General features: G+C 36.4%; 1 protein-coding gene across 1 annotated transcript in view; it reads right to left on the bottom strand.

Annotated features, from left to right (window-relative positions):
* Positions 1-19,579, bottom strand: part of LOC148941071 (uncharacterized) — a 49,305-nt gene extending 29,726 nt beyond the window's left edge. The window contains exon 1 of the mRNA XM_089105211.1: positions 19,454-19,579. The gene's annotated coding sequence lies outside the window, so the exon portion shown is untranslated. The remainder of the gene's footprint in view (positions 1-19,453) is intronic.
* Between the last annotated feature and the right edge of the window lie 2,892 nt (positions 19,580-22,471).

The following is a 22,471-nucleotide window of genomic DNA, read 5'->3' as shown; positions in this document are numbered from 1 at the left end:
GATGGAAATTGGGAAGTTGGAATCATTTTACCTTTGATTAAGAAGTTTAAAGGATGAAAATCGTAATCAGGAAAATAATTATAATGTACTGTTTAAGATGTCTTCAGGTGGTATCTGTATTATAAATAGGAACCTGGGGGATAAACTGTTCATGATAATTAATATTGCTTAAAAGGAGACACATTCCTATGAAGTATACGATTTTCAAAAAAATTCCCAGCCGGTGGCCGTATCAGTGGTGGAAGTGTAGTGCATAAGACGATAATGAGTAAGGCGTGATAAAAAGTGTACCATACTTGGCACGAAGAGACATGGCCTGGTGGAACTGTCCCAAGCTTTGGAAAGTAAGCAGACCTCTGAGACATAGACCCGAACCATGCGGTGCAGAGTCGGCAGGCCTTTTGCTTTTATCACATGTACAACTCTATCATAGTTACAGCAATCCACAGCTTATTAAGGAATAAACCATGGCTAGTAGCTGGATATTTGAAAACTTGGTTCCAAACAAGGGGTCTATGATAAAAATTGTAATCTAAACCTTATTTGTGAAGAAAGACTACAATTTCGGTTATTCAGAGGCAAAACTCTAGCCTAAAGTAAAGAGCCGAAAGCCTTCAAAATGTTATTAATTTGTTTTCGAACAGACGCTTCATATGGAAGGCACAATCTTATAAACTTTTCAGAGTACACTTTCCATTGGAAATTGAAAGTTACAGTGCCCTTTCTAAAAGTCAAAAGTAACCGAAGGGCAACCAGCCTACGTCTTACTCTTTTCTCACCTCCCCCCCCCAAATACATCCGATCAAAATTTAGAGACAGCCATTTTGTTCAAAATAGTCCAAAGGTAAAGTAACTAAGCCTCAGGTTGAAAAAAAAACACACAGCCCCTGGACAAGGGCTGTAAGTTATGCAAGTTGTCCATTGTTGATATTTAAGGTTTTTTTATTTGAAGAAAAGATGGAATATTTGGTCCTTGGTCTCCAAGAGGCTTATGGTATTAATGTGATAATTTAAGGAGATATTGAGAAGAATGCCGAACAACATTCAAAACACATTATATGTTTAATGGTTGTCAGAAGGGAATATCAACAATATCTAGGAACAGCTGAGGGTATTAAGTTGAAACTTCGAAGTTTTAACAGGATGTCGAAGAGTGATTGGTGGGCAACCTGGTCCCCCTCCTCTCTTCTTTTTGGTACCCCTCCCTCTCGTTGACAGTGATCGACATTTTGGAATAGACATTTAATTCGAACTAGTCAAAAAGTCTAATATATATGCTTCTGGGGATGACATGCACTTCACAGCTCCGGGACAATATTATAAATTATGCAATTTGCCCGTTATTTATATGTAGGGATTTATCATTAGGAAAAGGGAAAATGTCAAGAGTATTAAGGTTAAACCTTAGAGAATTTTGAGGGTTATGTCAAACTAAAGACTATGTCAATCAAAATGCACTATGTGCATCCAGTTTATCAAAAAGGCAGATCTGCAATATCTTAAGCGCATCTCAAATCATTAAGTTTCAAATTTCAGGACATGTTGAGGGGATATTAAAAAGTGGTTGGAGGGCAAAAAGTTCCCCTTCCAAATCTATTTTAGCTGCCATCCCTCCAAAGACATCTCATCAAAATTTTGAACAAGCCTTCTTGATCAAAACAGTTGAAAAATCAAATAAATATGCCTCTGGGGATAGCATAACCCCTTACAGCCCCTAGGGCGAGTGTTGTAACATATATAAGTTGTTCATTTCTTATATAAAAGGTCGGTTATTGGGTAAAAGGGGCATATTTTATTCTGAATCTCCAAGAGGTTAAGGTAATAAGGTAATATCCAAAGAACTGCCAAGGATATTAAATTTAAATTTTAAAGGCATGTTGAGAGAAATGATGAAAAATGACCAGAGGGAAACCAGCCCCCACCCTTTTACCCCTTTAAATAGTAAGTAAGTAAAAGTAAGTATGACGGCACTAGACCCTTAAGATCCAAACCGGCGTTGCTGATCTCCGTTTCGTGGCCCTTCAGCCAGGAAGTGCAATGGGGGTCTGGGGGCCAGCCCCTTTAAATACCCTCCTTACCACTGATAGAAACCTTGAAAAACCATTTTGTTCAAAATAGTCACAAGGTTTAATAGCTATGCCTCCATGGGTGCCATGCCCCACAGCCTCCAGGACAAGGAATGTAAATAATGCAATTTGTCCATTTTTTACCTACAGAATTTATCACTGTGAAAGGGGGGAATGTTTGATCCTGGATGTTTCTAAAAGGCTAAGACTATTGAGATGAAATTAGTAATAATATTGAGCTTAATCAAAAGGGTGTATATGCAATTTCCCAGTAACAGGTAGGGTATTATGTTAGAATATTCATAGCAAGTTGTTAGAAGTTTTGAACTTCATCAAATTATACTATTTTCATTCAAGTTTTCCATAAAGGTGTATTTTTGATATCTTAGGAATGGATAAAGGTATCAAGTTGAAGCTTTCTTTGGATCTTGAGGGGGGTGTTTTATTGAAAATAGATGTTAAAAGGCCGTATCTGAAATGTATCTGAAATGGCTTAGGGAATTAAGGCGAAGCTTTCTGGGATTTTTGGGTGTATGTTGAAGAAAAATAAAACATTCTATATGCAAGTAGGTTGCCAAAAAGGTGTATCAGTAATATCACATAAATGAACCTTTCTGATGGTATGAAATTGAACCTCTCAGGGTCACTGCAACTGCTACTACTACTTCTACTACTACCACTACAACTACTAGTTTTGCTACTACTTCTACTACCACTACTACTGCTTATGCTACTATTACTAGTACTATTACTGCTACTCCTATGCAGTAGCTACTACGACTTTGACTGTTTAGGTTCGTGACTATTTGCGATTTCAAAAACTTGCAACTGTGACTCAATTTCTGACTTTCTATTTTACTACTTCTACTACTACTACTACTGCTTTTACTAACTACTGCTTCAACTATACCACTGTACCCATCAGTCCAAAGCACACCTAGTACAATTATCGTTAAAAATAGTGACAAGAATCCAAAATCTCGATTCTTATAGAGACTAAGTTAAAAAAAACAAGTTTTTTTCAAAAGGAAGTAAGGAGCAACATTAAATCTCAAAACAAACTGAAATTAATCCATATATGAAGGGGTTGCCCCCTCGTCAATACCTTGCTCTTCACGCTAAAGTTTTTTACTTTTAAAAAAGATTCCAATTCTAGTTAAACGAATCTTAAGATTCTGGAGTCGTTTTTAAAAAAATGGTACAAACAGTCAAACTTTAGAGTAAAGAGCAATATTTTGAGGAGGGGTCAAACTCTTCATATGCAGAATAATTTCTGTTCGTTTTGGGCATTAATATTGCTCCTTACTTTCAGTTGAAAAGATTTTTTTTATTTCTAATCGTTTTTCAAATTATGGCGGTAAACCTGGCTCACCCTCCATGAAAAATTTACTCCCCTCGTGGAAAACTCCTCCGTGGATAGTTCCTCTCACGTAAAATATACCCCCACCCCAATAAAATTCCTTCCGAAAACTTCCATTCTTGTTGAAAATCTCCCTTCGTAAAATTCTTGCAGACGATTCAGCCTGAAAAATTCTCCCTAGCATACTTTCATTTGAAAAGGACTTCAAATTCAAATCGTTATCCCGATCTCTCCAAAAATCCCCCTTTCGTGGAAACTATTTTCTGGAAGTCAAAACACGCTGAAAATTTTCCCCCGACATTTTTCTAGACATCTCCACATGCAAAATTGAATTGACAAAGAGAAAGTAAGGCAAATAAAAAGAATTCCGTATAGGAATTCTGTCAAATCTCCCCACTGTGAAATTTTCCCTGACAAGTTCACCCCAGGAAATTTCCATCCACATAGACAATTGTCCCCAAGGAAACCTCTCAGAGTCACTACAACTGCTACTACTACTTCTACTACTACTACTACAACTACTAGATTTGCTACTACTGCTACTACTACTACTGCTTATGCTACTATTACTAATATTGTTACTGCTACACCTATGTAGTAGCTACTACAACTTTGACTGTTTGGATTTGTGACTATTTGCGATTTCAACAAGTTGCAACTGTGACTCAATTTCTGACTTTGTGTTTTACTACTGCTACTACTACTACTACTACTTTTACTAACCACTGCTTCAACTATACCACTGAACCCATCAATCCAAAGCACATTTACTACAACTATCGTTAAAAATTATGATAAGAATCCAAAATCTGGATTCTTATACAGACTAAGTTAAAAAAAAACAAGTTTTTTTTCAAATGGAAGTAAGGAACAACATTAAAACTCAAAACGAACTGAAATTATTCCATATATGAAGGGATTGCCCCATCCTCAATACCTTGCTCTTCACGCTAAAGTTTTTGACACTTTTAAAAAAGCTTCCGATTCTAGTTAAACGACTCATGTGAATCTGGAGTCGTTTTTAAAAAATTGGTACAAACAGTCAAAGTTTAGAGTAAAGAGCAATATTTTGAGGAGGGGTCAAACTCTTTATATACAGAATAATTTCTGTTCGTATTGGGTATTAATATTGCTCCTTACTTTTAGTTGAAAAGATTTTTTTATTAGTAGTATCCTCTCAATCTATTCTGCAACGCCCATAGCAGGAGGTTCTACAACGCCCATAGGGAATTACCATAGAGTTTCTACAACGCCCATATCCCTTTTGCGATAGGATTCAAACGCATGCCCTCCCTGGTTTCAAACGCATGCCCTCCCTTTTCCATTGGATGTCTACAACATGCCCTCTGCCGTCACGCGACACACCTGTTCCTAGGCGTCATCCCTCCCTTGGCATGATTTCAAGGACACCCCCTTTTCCCTGTTACTAAACAAATCATTTCTAGACACGTTCCAAGGTGGTTTAAACTACTGATAGAGGGTCAGTTTCTTTCTAGAAGTGGGAGAGTCAACATGGATAATTACACACTATTGGATATTAAAAGTATTGATGAAACGGGACATAGAGCACCTAAAGTGGCGGTGGAAATTACAAGGGGTACCCAACTAACCCTAGAATGGGACAAGATGTATAACGGATATGTTATAACATTAAGCAAATTCAAGTTGAAAGAACAATTGTGCTTCGCGGCTAAGGTGAATATAGCGCATATACAGAGACTACAACGTGGATTAAATGCGCTGGCGAAATATATTGAAGAGAACAATTTTAAAAAACAGTCTGTATTTGGCAATGAGAGTGTTATAAGGAATAGATTTGAGAAACAGAAAATCATGCGTAATCTAGTAAAATTGGAAAAGTGGTTAGTTTTAGATGATGACTTTCTGGAATTATCTCTTCAAAGAAAACTTCTGGAGAAATGCTTAATGATATAATGGGAACCAATTCCCCTTCTTTCGACTATCGTCGTCGTGGTCCCAAGGCTTTTACTCAAATTATAGATATATTCATTGAGACAGAATGATATTGTGGTTTTGCTCTTAACCCCTACAGAAGCATTTTTGTAACGCTCCTAGGAGATGTTGTTTGAGATTCAGTTTGTTTTTGGAAGTGAGAGTGTCAACATCGAGAAAATGTTTTACACATGCCCATTATACTTGTATACTTTGGGCAGCTGGTCATCCTGTGAAAATTGTAATTTTGCTGATGACTATAATGAAAGGTGTAAATTATGCAATCCGTGTAAATTGCATAGAGGATGTGCAGTGCAAATTAAAGACTGTAATTCTTGTCTTGAAGAGATTCTTAAGTCTCATAATAGCGGATTCTTATGCTCCAATTGTCACTATGATAAATGCGATCAATGGGAAAATACTTATTCTGGGCTGATTGCGGAAAACCCTAAACGCGAGTTCAGTCTATTTTTAAGAGACTGGTATCGTCGTGGCTTTAAATTATTTTGGTCCATGGTCCAACAGCGCTAGCACTTTTTACAAAAGCCAATGCCAATTTTGAAGGAATTTCACCATTGATAAATCAAGAATCGGTATAGGTACGCGTACCTGTAGCAATATGACGTTAATTTGTGATTTTATGAGGAACGAGCAATTTGATATTATTTCCAGAGGCTCTTAATTTTTCAATTGCAAAAGCCACAGAATTCATAACTTGTTGTTTTCGTACATGAAGTATTGCCGACGTGAGAGAGACTGTTACGCCGGATGCAGCGTCAAGTACTTATTGTATAATATAATTGGACGATGCGAGTTGTATTTCTATATCAATCTTTACATTAGGAGGCAACCATTGAGGTATATAAAATATCTCATGATTTAGTTTCCCAACTAAATGTAAATCTTTGGTTGTTGCCTCTCTAAGAATATTGCTAGTTCAGTATTTCTTTTATATTCATATCCAATAGTCATGCCTCTCAACTGCTTATAGGACATTGGTGTCATCAACATGAATTGTATATAACTTACATAATTTGAAAGATTATTGCTCGTCCTCACCAATGTTCCGTTTATATAGACGCTTATTTGTCGAAATGAATTGTGTAGTACACAATTTTCGTAGGATAACCCCTCGGCGGCATTTGGTTTTTCATTGTTCGATTTTTAACAGTGACGTTTAAAACTATAAGTGTCGAAGTCAAATCGATGATGTAGTCTTCATTAGAATAAATTTGAAAATCAACATTTTCAGAGAGTGGTTGTTGCGAGTGAAATTGTTCATAGTATCCATGTTTTACACTGACATCTAAATTGTCCGCATTGAAAAGATTTAGAGATGAGGTGACTGAAGGGTGAAAATCTTTATTTGGTAGATATGCCATCTTAGGAAAAGAAATCCTTTTTGGATCTTTTTACTTTCTTTGATACTTTACGCTTCCCGGGAGAACACTTGAGACTGATGAGTGATGAGGGCTTTCTCCTCCTCTTTAAACCTTTTCCTCGTTGTTTCAATCTCTCACCAAGGGATCGTGCACTCGACCTGAGATTTTGCGATAAAATTTCTTGAATATGTTTCCCAGAGCCCCAATCATGTAATGTAGAGGACGCAAAATCAGCTGCAACCGGTGCATTATATTTTCTTGGCAAGGGTAGTGCAGAGCGAAACAGCTTAGCAAACCAACTGCCGAGACAATACCTGGAAATTGACGAACAACACCTATAATAGTCCTTTCCATGTCCCAACTGGTGCGGTCCAAGAGTAGCAACATAGCAATCAATATCAGGACATAGAAACTGAGTTCTTTTAGACATTTCACTGAATGGTTCGAAAATGACATGTGATTACAGCCAAAACTTTTGCTATTGCGAGCGGATCACCCAATTCGCTTCTTAATGTTAACTGACAGAGCTTCAAATACAAAGTGTTGACTGGAACGTATTGAAGGTGCTTTATTTTGTAGTGGCGAATATGGTCATTGGAGGTTTTTCGTTCAAGAACACGCAAGAAGGGGACATTGGTATTACCAACTCTTGATCTCTCGAAAAAAGATGCATAAAGGAATATACAACTGTCCGAGTAGAAGGCGGGCGGAAACTCTGCGAAAGTGACACGATTCATGCCACTAGCACTTACTGCACTTTTACCGTTGATTAAATCTTGTTTAAAACCAAGCACTTCTGTTAGATTATCATTGAGAATAACCTCTGCATTGTCAATGGGCGAACTAATGTAGATTTCCCCCTCTACTTTTGAATAATTGAATTGAAAGGCACCATTTTTAGGAGGGGAAATTTTTTGTTGATTGCACGACATAATTCATTCATACTCCCAAACTCCTTATATGATAATTTGGCAAAGGGGTATTCAAATGAATTCATATTTACAATTACATATTGATCGCTAACAATTGGCCAATCATGGGGTCAAATTTTTATTTTATATATACGACCCTTTCTTAGAATATCATATCTGTTTTTGAGAATACAATCTACAAGAGCCACTTCATCAATTTAATGGCAGGAAAAGTTCCCTCAATACCTTCCCTCAAATTTAATGGCAGGAAAAAGTTTTGTCCAAAAATTGCTCGTTTTATTCAAATCATCATAAAGAGGATCAGAAGCATTGGACATAAATGTCACATAAAAACCTTTAGACATTATGAACGTCTTCAGCGAGTATCCACGAATCAAAATCAGAGTTTTATCCTAGCCAGCGAACAAGCAAATATTTCTTTCCCTTATGTCTACTAGTCTTTAATACCTTTTCAATTTGATACATTCCAGTGTTTTTAACTTTTTGTAATTTGTAATCCTAAAATACGCCATGAATCTCTTCATCTTTCATATCAAGAAGACGATATGTTAAGTGGTAGAGTGGTAGTAGTAGAGTAGTAGTAGTAAAGTTCAGTAGACCACGACTAATTCTCCTTTTCAAAAATATTTTGTGTACGATTGATTCGAACCAACATTAAATTGTTTCTTTCCTGCCTTTTCATTAGAATATTGTTTAAGGAAATGTGTACTCTCACTATAATGAACTTCCCGAGGACTAGTATTGGACAAGGATTGATGAGGACGTTGGTTGTATACTTGCATGATTTTATCTAAATCATAAATAAATGCAGCCGTATTTTTCAATGTACAATATCTTCAAATTAAAAGTCGAATAGTTCGTATTAAACTTTCAGCCAATGTCGCCTTGATCGGACTATGACTATGATAGAGCATTGTATTGTATTTCAGTAAAACCTTCTTTACATGAGGATTCACAAATTCACTTCCACGGTCTGTTTGAATTTTTTTATATGAATCTTGTTCAAAGATGGATTCAAGGGCTTAAGCAACTTCATTGCCTCTCTTTGGCAGCAATGGAAGTGCATATGCATACCGACTAAAAACACTTATTGCAAGTAAAATATACTTGTACGGTTTATTATGACGCCTTTGAATCGCGTCTAGAGTCAAAAGATCTGCTTGTACTATAAGCTAAGGGTTAAAGGCTTTAGTTTTTTGATAATGATTACCCCTAGTCTTATGATTTCGATGAACGGTATAACTGGATTCCTTTTGTAAATACTCTTTTGCTAGCTTCATTTTAAGTCCGGTAACCTGTGCAAGTGTAGTTGGAAAACTTAAACTTCCTGTTTCTCCAATCTTTTCATAAACACCTTTCAAAATTTGATCCACATTGATCGTAACCGTCTACTGCCCTTTTGTATACTACCGGGTGAATCAGTACGTCTTCGCTTTTGTCTAGTTACGAGTGTCAAATCGCTAGTAGCTGTGCTTCCCAAGAAAGATTTAAAATCATCTTCTACCTTTAATGGACTATGTTCTCTTAGTCTCTTTAGAATTTGCTTATTGCCGATAAGAATTTTAGGAAAATTTCATGACTTTAAACAATACTATAAATGTCTGTCAAAGGATTCGACTCTTTTACGATTTGTAATCAGATCCAATAATAAATCAATTAAATTGTAAGGCTTGCCCTGGATTATAACTTCATTCTTTTTCTTATCAATTTGTTTAATTTCAGCGAGATACGTGAAGAGTCTTTTAATTTGTTTACGATAGGATTAAGGCAACAAGTCTACAACACTTGTTGTAAAATCTTCCTTTTTCGGTGTTTCACTGTTGACAGAAGGTTGATCAATGACATTGACTTTAAGCGGTTTTTCATGATAAGGTTTATGTTTGTTGACAAGACGAAGAAGGGCATTTTGAAGCAAAATTAATTTTTCATCATCGGCAGTTGTTTCATTTTTAATAAATTTATCAACATAATCTTCAAAGTGCTCTTTTGGTGAAAAAGCAAGTTCGATAGGTGTTAATTTATAGGGTGTAGTCATTGCTAGATAATAGTGTTTACAAGTCCGACGATTGTCGGTAGTAACACTGAAAAGAAATTACCACCCGTTTGAACAAGACATTGTTTCCTTTCTGCAAGCTATAGCACGTATAAGTGATCGTTGTTGCCTTGTCTGCTGCTTATCACGATCTGACAGTTGAACATTACCCTCCGTTAAATTTAAACAAAGTTCCGACAAGAGATTGATAAATTCCTTGTCAACACCATGCTTGAGTATTGCTTTTCTAAGTCGTGGTTTTGAATTATCTTGCACGGAAAATAAATGCTGTTGTTCATGTGGCTTCTTCAATGTCATGATTGCGACTAATTACCTTTTTTACCATTCAAAGCTATATATATATACAGTAATTTCATTATTAAAAATATCAGTGACTACACGCAACTCTTCGGAAGTGTTTTGATTCAGGTCTAATAATATGTAACCATAAGGTTTATTAGTTGCTTGATCATATGCGGAAAGTAAAAATATATGTTCACCATGATAAATTTGTTTGTTTAGTGCTATAAGAGAACTTGAATCGCGAACAACTCTATAGATAATATAGTAGGTACAACTCAATGCAAGTGTTCTCATACATTTTCTCTGACGAAAAAGATTATGGGGAACAATAGTTAAATACATTTTTTCGTGATGAGACCGAACAGTAAACAATTGTAACATTTCCCGCGACCCTTCTTCAATAGATTCAGCTCAATCGTCAATAATCAACCACGATTTGACACGATAATATTAAACACGTCAAGTCCTTGTATGAATTTTATGCATGGATCAATCTTCTTTATTTTATCATAAGATTCTTGCCACATACTCTAGCAAAAATAGATATTTTTTTGGTTCTCTAAGTACATTTTATCACGACTTTGAATGATTCTCATTAAAAGTGTCGTTTTGCCAGACTTGGACGGTCCGCAAAGGAACGATCTGAATGGTGTTTTAAATTGATACATACTCTTCCAGTGTCAAAATGCAACTAACCTATTCCAACCTCAATCTGTTCAATAAATATTCAAAGGAAATAGAATGCACGGTTTCTTTCATTCATATATAGAAAACAACATAAAAATATATTTACAACATTAAATAAGCACTTTACACCTTATAAATGAATACACACTTTACGCAACAAAATAAACACTTGAAAATTACTTTTTTGCGCAATGAAATGTAATAAAAATAAGGGCAGTGTCGAGCCTGTGACAGAAAAATGACTAGATATAAAAAAGGCAGTGTTGAGCTGTTGACGGCAAAAACGATCTCGCCTCCCCCCTCTCCACAACTATAGAGCTTTCTCCAGACCGAGCTGCTTTCTATAATTTAAACATTCAATTCGATCTGAAGTTAGGTAGTGGCCATGTGGTAGTAGTCTCACACCACCCTCGAGTACAAAATTCCTTCCGGAATCTTCCATTCTTGCTGAAAATCCCCCCTTCGTAAAATTCTTGCAGAAGATTCAGCCTGAAAAATTCTCTTTAGCATACTTTCATTTGAAAAGGACTTTAAGTTCAAATCGTTATGCCGATCACTCAGAAAATCCCCCTTCCGTGGAAACTAATTCCTGGAAGTCTAAACACGCTGAAAACTTCCTTCGAACATTTCTCTAGAACATCTCCACATGCAAAATTGAATAGGCAAAGAGAAAAGTAAGGTAAATATTAAGAATTCCGTATAAGAATTTAGTCAAATCTCCCCACTATGAAATTTCCCCTGACAAGCTCATCCCAGAAAATTTCCATCCATACATAAAATGGTCCCCAAGGAAACCAAAGTCAAACACAAACACCCCCCCCCCCAAAAAAAAAGAAAAGAAAGGTGGGTAAATTTCCCAGTATAAAATACTATACGTAAACAATGGGCAAATATTTTAACTTAAAGACCTATATCCTTGGGCTGGAGGGGGGGGTCAAGTTATCTCCACGGACGTGGTTTTGGGACCTTTCAATTATGCTAAACAAAATGGCTATCTCAAAATTTTGATAGGGCGATTTTGGGGAAAAAAGGGATGTGGGAGGGGGGCTAGTTGCCTTCCAATCTTTTTGGTCGCTCAAAAAGGGCACTAGAACTTTTAATTTCTGCTTAAATTGGTCATCTCTCAATTTTATAAGACCTTCGATTTGATACGATCATCCCTCGAAGAAAACACAAATAAATAAGCATCCGAGACCTTTATTCTGACAGAAGTTATAACATCCCACATTTTTCAGATAAGAGCTTGAAATCGAGACAGTGGGGTTTTCTAATACGCTGAATCTGATTGTTAGATTTTCAATAGCATTCTTTGATTTTCAGGGGGAGTTTCTCCTTTTTTTAAAAGTAGGCAAATTTCCTCAGGCTTGTAGCCTTTTTTGGGTAACACTAAGCTTAACGGATCTCCGGTATTTCGAATCACCATTATAAGCTTATCCTTTTTAGTTAGGGCGCCAAGCCAGGCTATATCGCTTATTTCTAGTCGGGGGTACGACGGAAAAAGGTTTTTATGAAAATTACGTCATAGGTAGACTGAAAAACGCCAAAGCTGAATATGTAAACGGCACTTTCGTATGATTCGGCAAACCAGAGATTCCTAAATTTAACCGAAAGGTTTCCGGAAATTGACATCTATCGATGTGCTATGAGCTGAAACCGCAAAAATCCCAGGCGTCACTACAACGTTTCGTCTTTTCTGTTTCGCGTTACAAAGCAGAAACAGAAGAATTAATACAGATTGGGCTATAGCCACACTTTGTATGGAAACCTGAAAATTTTGGCAGATTGTTCATCCAAAGGTTCTGTATGAAGTGACAGTCATTGTAAGTTACTCCCTTTTACGTTTATTTGAATGTCTGTATAGCCAGTGTGGTGTAGCCTAGGCTAAAGGAAAAGGGCTGTTCTTGTGGTTACTAAGTTCATCCCAGTTCTTATGCCTACTAAGCCTACCCATGCTTACTAAGGTATAGAATCTTATTTTTTTTAATCATTTCATATCCAGATTCTGGTTTGCAGCCTACAGGTTTGCTAAATGATGCAATTTGGGGGCCCAAATTAAAGCCCTGGGTATAAATTTAGAATTGTGACTCCTTATAAAGAGACATGTTAAAAAAAACTATTCTTACATTAAAATATGTATAATGATCCTAGTTAACATATTATTCAAGGGGAGAACCTTTATGATCAAGTCTTAAAAATTATAATATTCTCCATGCTAAAACGCAATGCGTAAATCTCTTGGAATTGCTGCTATGAATTGCCAAATAAGTTGTTCTAGAGATAGCGTTCATCCTGGTCATTGTTAATTCCGTTTTTTTTTTACTGAGCAGTGGTGGAAATACAAAATATTAATGCATCAGTAGGAAAAATACAAAATATTGCTATAAATATATATATATACATACAGAGTATATACCCAGAGTATATATACAGAGTATTTAGTATAGGCTAGGTTTTTATATCCATTTCATTTCTTTTCAATTCTACGCAGGTTTTGTATTTTCGCCACTGCTCATTAAAAAAAATGGAATTAACAATAGTGGTGTTTTTTTTTGCGTGGGTGGTTCCGTGGTTTAATCGTGTTTTGCCATTTTTGCGTTTTCGACAAAACAAGTAGCAGCATTTTTTAACAAAACTTAGTTTTTTTTCGAAACACGAAACATAATGTTGCCTTTTCGACTCTCTGTTTCCTCAAATTTGGAACTTGCTCTTTGTGCGTGTTGCGTGTTCGACTGGTCCCTATCCAGATAGAAAAAAGTTATCTGTAGATGACAAAAGAAAGGATAAGATGGAAGGGAAGAAAATGGACATAGATCCTGCTGAATATGCGTTTTTGAATAGAGCCCAAGGTGAAACATATGTGTACAAGAAAACAGGCAAGTAAAAAGCTCAGAATATTTCCACATGTTTCCACAGTTTTGAATATTTTGCCACTTTTCCTAAAATGCGTTTTTATACGTTAAACCAGTAACATGGACAGAGAACACGAAAGCGACAAAAACTGCGTTTTTGGGCTAGAACATGAAACTTGGAACATGAACCATGAAACACGGAACTTCGAAAAAAAACGCAGCTAATGACCAGGAACGCTATCTATAGAACAACTTATTTGGCAATTCATAGGGGCAATTTCAAAAGATTTACGCATTGCGTTTTAGCATGGAGAATATTGACATTTTTTTCTTTTAAGTTGGAAAAAGAAGGAAAAAAGAGGAAAGACTTGATGATGAAGGTTCTCCCCTTGGATAATATGTCAACTAGAATCATTATACACAACCAGAGAGTAGTGCTGACGGAAGCAGCAGTTTTATGGCTGACTTGAGCTGCACTCACGAGGAAGCAGACACTCGTGTTGTCCGTCACGCAGCGTTCTGTGTTAAAACTGGATTTTCAGACGTGATTATCGATGACATCGATATCATTGTCATCTTGCTTCAGTCTTTTTCTAAAATTGAGGCATAAACCAGTGCAACACCAAAGATCTGGGTTTACCTTAAGGACAAAGCTGTTTCTGTCACGGAGCTGGCAAATGGGCTCCCCCCGTCTTTAGTGAACTCTGTGACATTTTTGCATGGTTTCACCGGGCTGTGATACAATGAGCTACTTCTATTCAAAAGGCAAGAAAACAATACTGAAAGCAGCAATACCCTGGTTAACCCAAATTTCGGCTGTGACTGACCAGGTTTCAAGAGGCATACAAAAGGCCATTGAACTCGAGGATGAAATTGTGAATTTGAGTCGGTACATTTTGATCGCGTCGTAAGGAAAAAACGAAAACTTTGACTGTTTAAACGATCTGCGAGTTCACTTGCTTCCGCGTCGTAAAACACTGAAGAGCCTACCTCCAACAGACGACTCGTTCAAGTTCCCAGTCAAAATATGCATTTTTCAATGGTCTGTGATGCTACAGGCGCTTGTGCCTAGTCCCATCTACTTTTCTCCTTTAGATTTTGACTCACTGGAACAACAATGTCCATTGAGGAGCCATTCACAAGTTGTGAAACCCTAAGTTTCGTGGTGTTTCCCCCTCGTACGAGTGTGCCATTGTTATTTTTCGAATTAGCAAAGTCAATTTAGGTGGGGTAGGTCCGTTTTCATCAATACCTTTTTCCGTCGGGGTATATGTCACATTTTTACTTTTAGCGCCCTGACTATTTGATATATTAATTGATATCAAGTTCCGATTTTTAGAGTTGCGGCTACTACTGAGTCATGTCGCTTCTTTTTTACACGCTTTACCACAAACTGCCTGAAAACCAAAAAGACTTAAAATATTATTTTCTTAACCAGTGATTAAAGCTATGTCAAATAAAAATGAATATAAACTAATTTTAAAAAACTGAGCCAGGTTTGGGCCAGATTCTATTCCTACTAAGGTAGTTAAATCTATTCTTCCGTCAATGGTTTTTGTCTCCAGGAAAACTTGTTAATCATAGACCAGAACATAATTTGCACTTTACTGAATTTTTGATTTATTAAAGTTATAAAAGCGAAAATACTAAAAAAGTTTCAGTAAAGTGCAAATTACGTTCTGGCGTTGAGAAGGCATAGGGATCGTGAGCCCTAATTATGTTAATTTCTGCTCCTTTTGAGTTTGATCCGGTTATTAGTTGTAATTTCTGTTCGTTTTTTAATTTATCTATTTGTTGATGCTGATTTGTGGTATTTTTACGCTTGGTAGATTAGTTGATTCTTTTTTGCTCATTTTTGGTTTAATGGAGTTCTTTACTTTTTTTTAAGTTTTCTTTAAAATCAATTTCTGTTTGTTTTGTACGGACATAGTCCTTTTCAGGTAAATTGGATTGGAAAGCAGATTGCCCCCCCCCCCCTGCAATCACTTTTTATTCTTAAAAAGGGCACTAGAACTTTTAATTTCCAGCTAAATTAGTTCCTTTAAAATTTCAATGATATTACTAGTTATGATAGAGCAGCTCTGCCTAAGGTAATGTTCATATGCCCTTTGTAGACAGGCATGCATTTAGTTTTTTTTGTTTAATTGAAAGTCCCCTTTAACGTACCCTAAAAGTTTCAACTTATTGCCCTTATTGTCATTAGTTACTGTAATCGTAGAAGCAGTATCAAAAGTATACATATCATCTTCTGGCTAGTTCAAAATCCGCCACAACTTACCCTAAAAGGTATAACTTAATAATGTAAGCCTTTATTGTGATATTGCTTTGTCACCCATTTCTCAATCTGTATGAGCATAGTTTCTTTTGATTTAGCTCAACATCTGCCTAAATATTCCTTGAAAGCTTCACCTTAACACCCTTAGCTAGTGTAGTAGCAATACTTGTAGTAGCAGTAGCAGCGTTAGTAGCAGTATGCACATATCATCTTTGTTTTTTTTAACATCCCCTGTAACACCCGATGTCCTAACTTGATAAGGAAATCAATTATTAAAATACACTCTTTCGACAGTTTAAGTGTACATAGTGTCTTTTGTTAGTTTGAATTAGCCGTCAATGTTCTCTCAAAGTTGCGGCGGTAGTAGGAGAAGTAGTTGCAGTGTCAGTGTCGCATTAATAGTAGTAGCAGCAGTACTAATAGCGGTAGTAGCATGTATATCTTGCCTTTTGATCCATTGAATATCCTTTTCATGATGCCCCAGAAGTTTTTTGAAGTTTTTTTTAACTTATTGTTTTAATTAAGTTAATTAACAATATCAAAGTAACCAATATATAGGACAAGAAAATAAACGCATATTTCTCTTGTCTAGGCCCATCTTATATGCGAGCCATCATGTTTTATAAAAAATGTATTTTAATAGTCTCAAAATTATGAAGCTTTATGGTCAGTGCCCTATTTTCGTCAGTGCTGCCCAATTGAATAGTCAAAGTATATAAATAAAACATAGTTATATTGTACACGCTTTTCGTATATAAAATGTTAAACATTAAGGGGATTCGATACTTTAAAGGATCACCCTATCTCGTCCATTATAAATGTTTTTAGTTTGTATGGTCAAACTGCTGAGAAGTTTTTACGACAACGCTTTCTATAAAACCTTATATGCCCACAGGGCATAACTTAAAACCCTAGCCCTGAGGGCTTGGGTGGAGTGTCCTCATCAAAGACAAAATTTCTATCTGGAAATCAACTACGCTGAACAAAATGGCTATCTCAAAGATTTTATTGAATGTGTTTTTGGAACAGGTGGGCGTGGAGGGGATGTTAGTTGCCTTCCAATCATTTTCGACTATTAAAAAAGACACGAACCACTCCAATTTCCAATTGAATGAGCTCTTTTCGAAGTTTCTACGACAATTTCTTCGATACGGAGTGCCCTGGTCTAAAGAAAAAAAATAATAAATAGTGCATTGTGCCAACATCGTTCTTATATACCCCCAGGGCATAACTACAAAACCCTTGCCCTAAGGATATCAATTAATATATCAAATAGTCAGGGCGCCAAAAGTAAAAATGTTACATATACCCCGACGGAAAAAGGTATTGATGAAAACGGACCTACCCCACCTAAATCAACCTTGCTAATTCGAAAAATAACAATGGCACACTCGTACGAGGGGGGAAACACCACGAAACTTAGGGTTTCACAACTTGTGAATGGCTCCTCAATGGACATTGTTGTTCCAGTGAGTCAAAATCTAAGGGAGAAAAGTAGATGGGACTGGGCAAAAGCGCCTGTAGCATTACAGATCATTGAAAAGTACATCTTTTGACTGGGAGCTTGAACAAGTCGTCTGTTGGAGGTAGGTTCTTTAGTGTTTTACGGTGTGGAAACAAGTGAACTCGCATATTGTTTAAAGAGTCAAAGTTTTCGTTTTTCCCTTACGACGCGATCAAAATGTCCCGACTCAACTTCACAATTTCATCCTCGAGTTCAATGGCCTTTTGTATGCCTCTTGAAACCTGGTCAGTCACAGCCGAAATTTGGGTTAACCAGGGTATTGCTGCTTTCAGTATTGTTTTCTTGCTTTTTGAATAGAAGTAGCTCATTGTATCACAGCCGGTGAAACCATGCAAAAATGTCACAGAGTTCACTAAAGACGGGGGGAGTCCATTTGCCAGCTCCGTGACAGAAACAGCTTTGTCCTTAAAGCAAACCCAGATCTTTGGTGTTGCACTGGTTTATGCCTCAATTTTAGAAAAAGACAGAAGCAAGATGACAATGATATCGATGTCATTGGCATCGATAATCACGTCTGAAAATCCAGTTTTAACACAGAACGCTGCGTGACGGACAACACGAGTGTCTGCTTCCTCGTGAGTGCAGCTCAAGTCAGCCACAAAACTGCTGCTTCCGTCAGCACTACTCTCTGGTTGTGTATAATAATCCTAGTTAACATATTATCCAAGGGGAGAACCTTTATCATCAAGTCTTTCTTCTTTTTCCCTTCTTTTTCCAACTTAAAAAAGAAAAAAATGTCAATATTCTCCATGCTAAAACTCAATGCGTAAATCTTTTGAAACTGCCCCTATGAATTGCCAAATAAGTTGTTCTATAGATAGCGTTCCTGGTCATTAGCTGCGTTTTTTTTCGAAGTTCCGTGTTTCATGGTTCATGTTCCATGTTTCATGTTCTAGCCCAAAAACGCAGTTTTTGTCGCTTTCGTGTTCTCTGTCCATGTTCCTGGTTGAACGTATAAAAACGCATTTTAGGAAAAGTGGCAAAATATTCAAAACTGTGGAAACATGTGGAAAAATTCTGAGCTTTTTACTTGCCTGTTTTCTTGTACACATATGTTTCACCTTGGCCTCTATTCAAAAACGCATATTCAGCAGGATCTATGTCCATTTTCTTCCCTTCCATCTTATCCTTTCTTTTATCATCTACAGATAACTTTTTTCTATCTGGATAGGGACCAGTCGAACACGCAACACGCACAAAGAGCAAGTTCCAAATTTGAGGAAACAGACAGTCGAAAAGGCAACATTATGTTTCGTGTTTCGCAAAAAAACGAAGTTTTTTTAAAACATGCTGTTACGTGTTTTGTCGAAAACGAAAAAATGGCAAAACACGATTAAACCACAGAACCAACCACGCAAAAAAAAACACCACTATTGTTAATTCCATTTTTTTTAATGAGCAGTGGCGAAAATACAAAACCTGCACGGAATTGAAAAGAAATGAAATGGATATAAAAACCTAGCCTAGCCTATACTATATACTCTGTATATATACTCTGGGTATATACTCTGTATCTATATGTATATTTATAGCAATATTTTTTATTTTCGCCACTGTTGCATTAATATTTTGTATTTCCACCACTGCTCAGTAAAAAATAACAAATTAACAATGAACAGGATGAACGCTATCTCTAGAACAACTTATTTGGCAATTCATAGCAGCAATTCCAAAAGATTTACGCATTGCGTTTTAGCTAGGAGAATATTATAATTTTTAAGACTTGATCATAAAGGTTCTCCCCTTGGATAATATGTTAACTAGGATCATTATACATATTTTAATGTAAGAATAGTTTTTTTTTAACATGTCTCTTTATAAGGAGTCACAATTCTAAATTTATACCCAGGGCTTTAATTTGGGTCCCGAAATTGCATCATTTAGCAAACCTGTAGGCTGCAAACCAGAATATGGATATGGAATGATTAAAAAAAATAAGATTCTATACCTTAGTAAGCATGAGTAGGCTTAGTAGGCATAAGAACTGGGATGAACTTATTAACCACAAGAACAGCCCTCTTCCTTTAGCCTAGGCTACACCACACTGGCTATACAGACATTCAAATAAACGTAAAAGGGAGTAACTTACAATGACTGTCACTTCATACAGAACCTTTGGATGAACAATCTGCCAAAATTTTCAGGTTTCCATACAAAGTGTGGCTATAGCCCAATCTGTATTAATTCTTCTGTTTCTGCTTTGTAACGCGAAACAGAAAAGACGAAACGTTGTAGTGACGCCTGGGATTTTTGCGGTTTCAGCTCATAGCACATCGATAGATGTCAATTTCCGGAAACCTTTCGGTTAAATTTAGGAATCTCTGGTTTGCCGAATCATACGAAAGTGCCGTTTACATATTCAGCTTTGGCGTTTTTCAGTCTACCTATGACGTAATTTTCATAAAAACCTTTTTCCGTCGTACCCCCGACTAGAAATAAGCGATATAGCCTGGCTTGGCGCCCTAACTAAAAAGGATAAGCTTATAATGGTGATTCGAAATACCGGAGATCCGTTAAGCTTAGTGTTACCCAAAAAAGGCTACAAGCCTGAGGAAATTTGCCTACTTTTAAAAAAAGGAGAAACTCCCCCTGAAAATCAAAGAATGCTATTGAAAATCTAACAATCAGATTCAGCGTATTAGAAAACCCCACTGTCTCGATTTCAAGCTCTTATCTGAAAAATGTGGGATGTTATAACTTCTGTCAGAATAAAGGTCTCGGATGCTTATTTATTTGTGTTTTCTTCGAGGGATGATCGTATCAAATCGAAGGTCTTATAAAATTGAGAGATGACCAATTTAAGCAGAAATTAAAAGTTCTAGTGCCCTTTTTGAGCGACCAAAAAGATTGGAAGGCAACTAGCCCCCCTCCCACATCCCTTTTTTCCCCAAAATCGCCCTATCAAAATTTTGAGATAGCCATTTTGTTTAGCATAATTGAAAGGTCCAAAAACCACGTCCGTGGAGATAACTTGACCCCCCCCCCCTCCAGCCCAAGGATATAGGTCTTTAAGTTAAAATATTTGCCCATTGTTTACGTATAGTATTTGATACTGGGAAATTTACCCACATTTCTTTTCTTTTTTTTTGGGGGGGGGGTGTTTGAGTTTGACTTTGGTTTCCTTGGGGACCATTTTATGTATGGATGGAAATTTTCTGGGATGAGCTTGTCAGGGGAAATTTCATAGTGGGGAGATTTGACTAAATTCTTATACGGAATTCTTAATATTTACCTTACTTTTCTCTTTGCCTATTCAATTTTGCATGTGGAGATGTTCTAGAGAAATGTTCGAAGGAAGTTTTCAGCGTGTTTAGACTTCCAGGAATTAGTTTCCACGGAAGGGGGATTTTCTGAGTGATCGGCATAACGATTTGAACTTAAAGTCCTTTTCAAATGAAAGTATGCTAAGGAGAATTTTTCAGGCTGAATCTTCTGCAAGAATTTTACGAAGGGGGGATTTTCAGCAAGAATGGAAGATTCCGGAAGGAATTTTGTACTCGAGGGTGGTGTGAGACTACTACCACATGGCCACTACCTAACTTCAGATCGAATTGAATGTTTAAATTATAGAAAGCAGCTCGGTCTGGAGAAAGCTCTATAGTTGTGGAGAGGGGGAGGCGAGATCGTTTTTGCCGTCAACAGCTCAACACTGCCTTTTTTATATCTAGTCATTTTTCTGTCACAGGCTCGACACTGCCCTTATTTTTATTACATTTCATTGCGCAAAAAAGTAATTTTCAAGTGTTTATTTTGTTGCGTAAAGTGTGTATTCATTTATAAGGTGTAAAGTGCTTATTTAATGTTGTAAATATATTTTTATGTTGTTTTCTATATATGAATGAAAGAAACCGTGCATTCTATTTCCTTTGAATATTTATTGAACAGATTGAGGTTGGAATAGGTTAGTTGCATTTTGACACTGGAAGAGTATGTATCAATTTAAAACACCATTCAGATCGTTCCTTTGCGGACCGTCCAAGTCTGGCAAAACGACACTTTTAATGAGAATCATTCAAAGTCGTGATAAAATGTACTTAGAGAACCAAAAAAATATCTATTTTTGCTAGAGTATGTGGCAAGAATCTTATGATAAAATAAAGAAGATTGATCCATGCATAAAATTCATACAAGGACTTGACGTGTTTAATATTATCGTGTCAAATCGTGGTTGATTATTGACGATTGAGCTGAATCTATTGAAGAAGGGTCGCGGGAAATGTTACAATTGTTTACTGTTCGGTCTCATCACGAAAAAATGTATTTAACTATTGTTCCCCATAATCTTTTTCGTCAGAGAAAATGTATGAGAACACTTGCATTGAGTTGTACCTACTATATTATCTATAGAGTTGTTCGCGATTCAAGTTCTCTTATAGCACTAAACAAACAAATTTATCATGGTGAACATATATTTTTACTTTCCGCATATGATCAAGCAACTAATAAACCTTATGGTTACATATTATTAGACCTGAATCAAAACACTTCCGAAGAGTTGCGTGTAGTCACTGATATTTTTAATAATGAAATTACTGTATATATATATAGCTTTGAATGGTAAAAAGGTCATTAGTCGTAAACATGACATTGATGCAGCTACAGGAACAACGGCATTTTTTTTCCGTGCAAGCCAATTCAAAAGCACGACTTAGAAAAGCAATTCTCAAACATGGTGTTGACAAGGAATTTATTAATCTCTTGTCAGAACTGTGTTTAAATTTAACAGCGGGTAATGTTCAGCTGTCAGATCGTGATAAGCAGCAGACAAGGCAACAACGATCACTTATACGTGCTATAGCTTGCAGAAAGGAAACAATGTCTTGTTCAAACGGGTGGTAATTTCTTTTCAGTGTTACTACCGACAATCGTCGGACTTGTAAACACTATTCTCTAGAAATGACTAAATCCTATAAATTGACACCAATTGAACTTGCTCTTTCACCAAAAGAGCACTTTGAAGATAATCTTGATGAATTTATTAACAATGAAACAATTACCGATGATGAAAAATTAATTTTGCTTCAAAATGCCCTTCGTCATGTCAACAAACATAAACATTATCGTGAAAAACCACTTAAAGTCTATGTCATTGATCAACCTTCTGTCA

This window comes from Artemia sp. Qi Xiang Cuo, chromosome 19 (genome assembly GCF_049724085.1).
Source record: "Artemia sp. Qi Xiang Cuo chromosome 19, ASM4972408v1, whole genome shotgun sequence".
NCBI classification, from domain to species: domain Eukaryota; kingdom Metazoa; phylum Arthropoda; class Branchiopoda; order Anostraca; family Artemiidae; genus Artemia; species Artemia sp. Qi Xiang Cuo.
The sequence above is the reverse complement of the archived record's forward strand: the minus strand, read 5'-3'. Positions and strand labels throughout refer to the sequence as shown.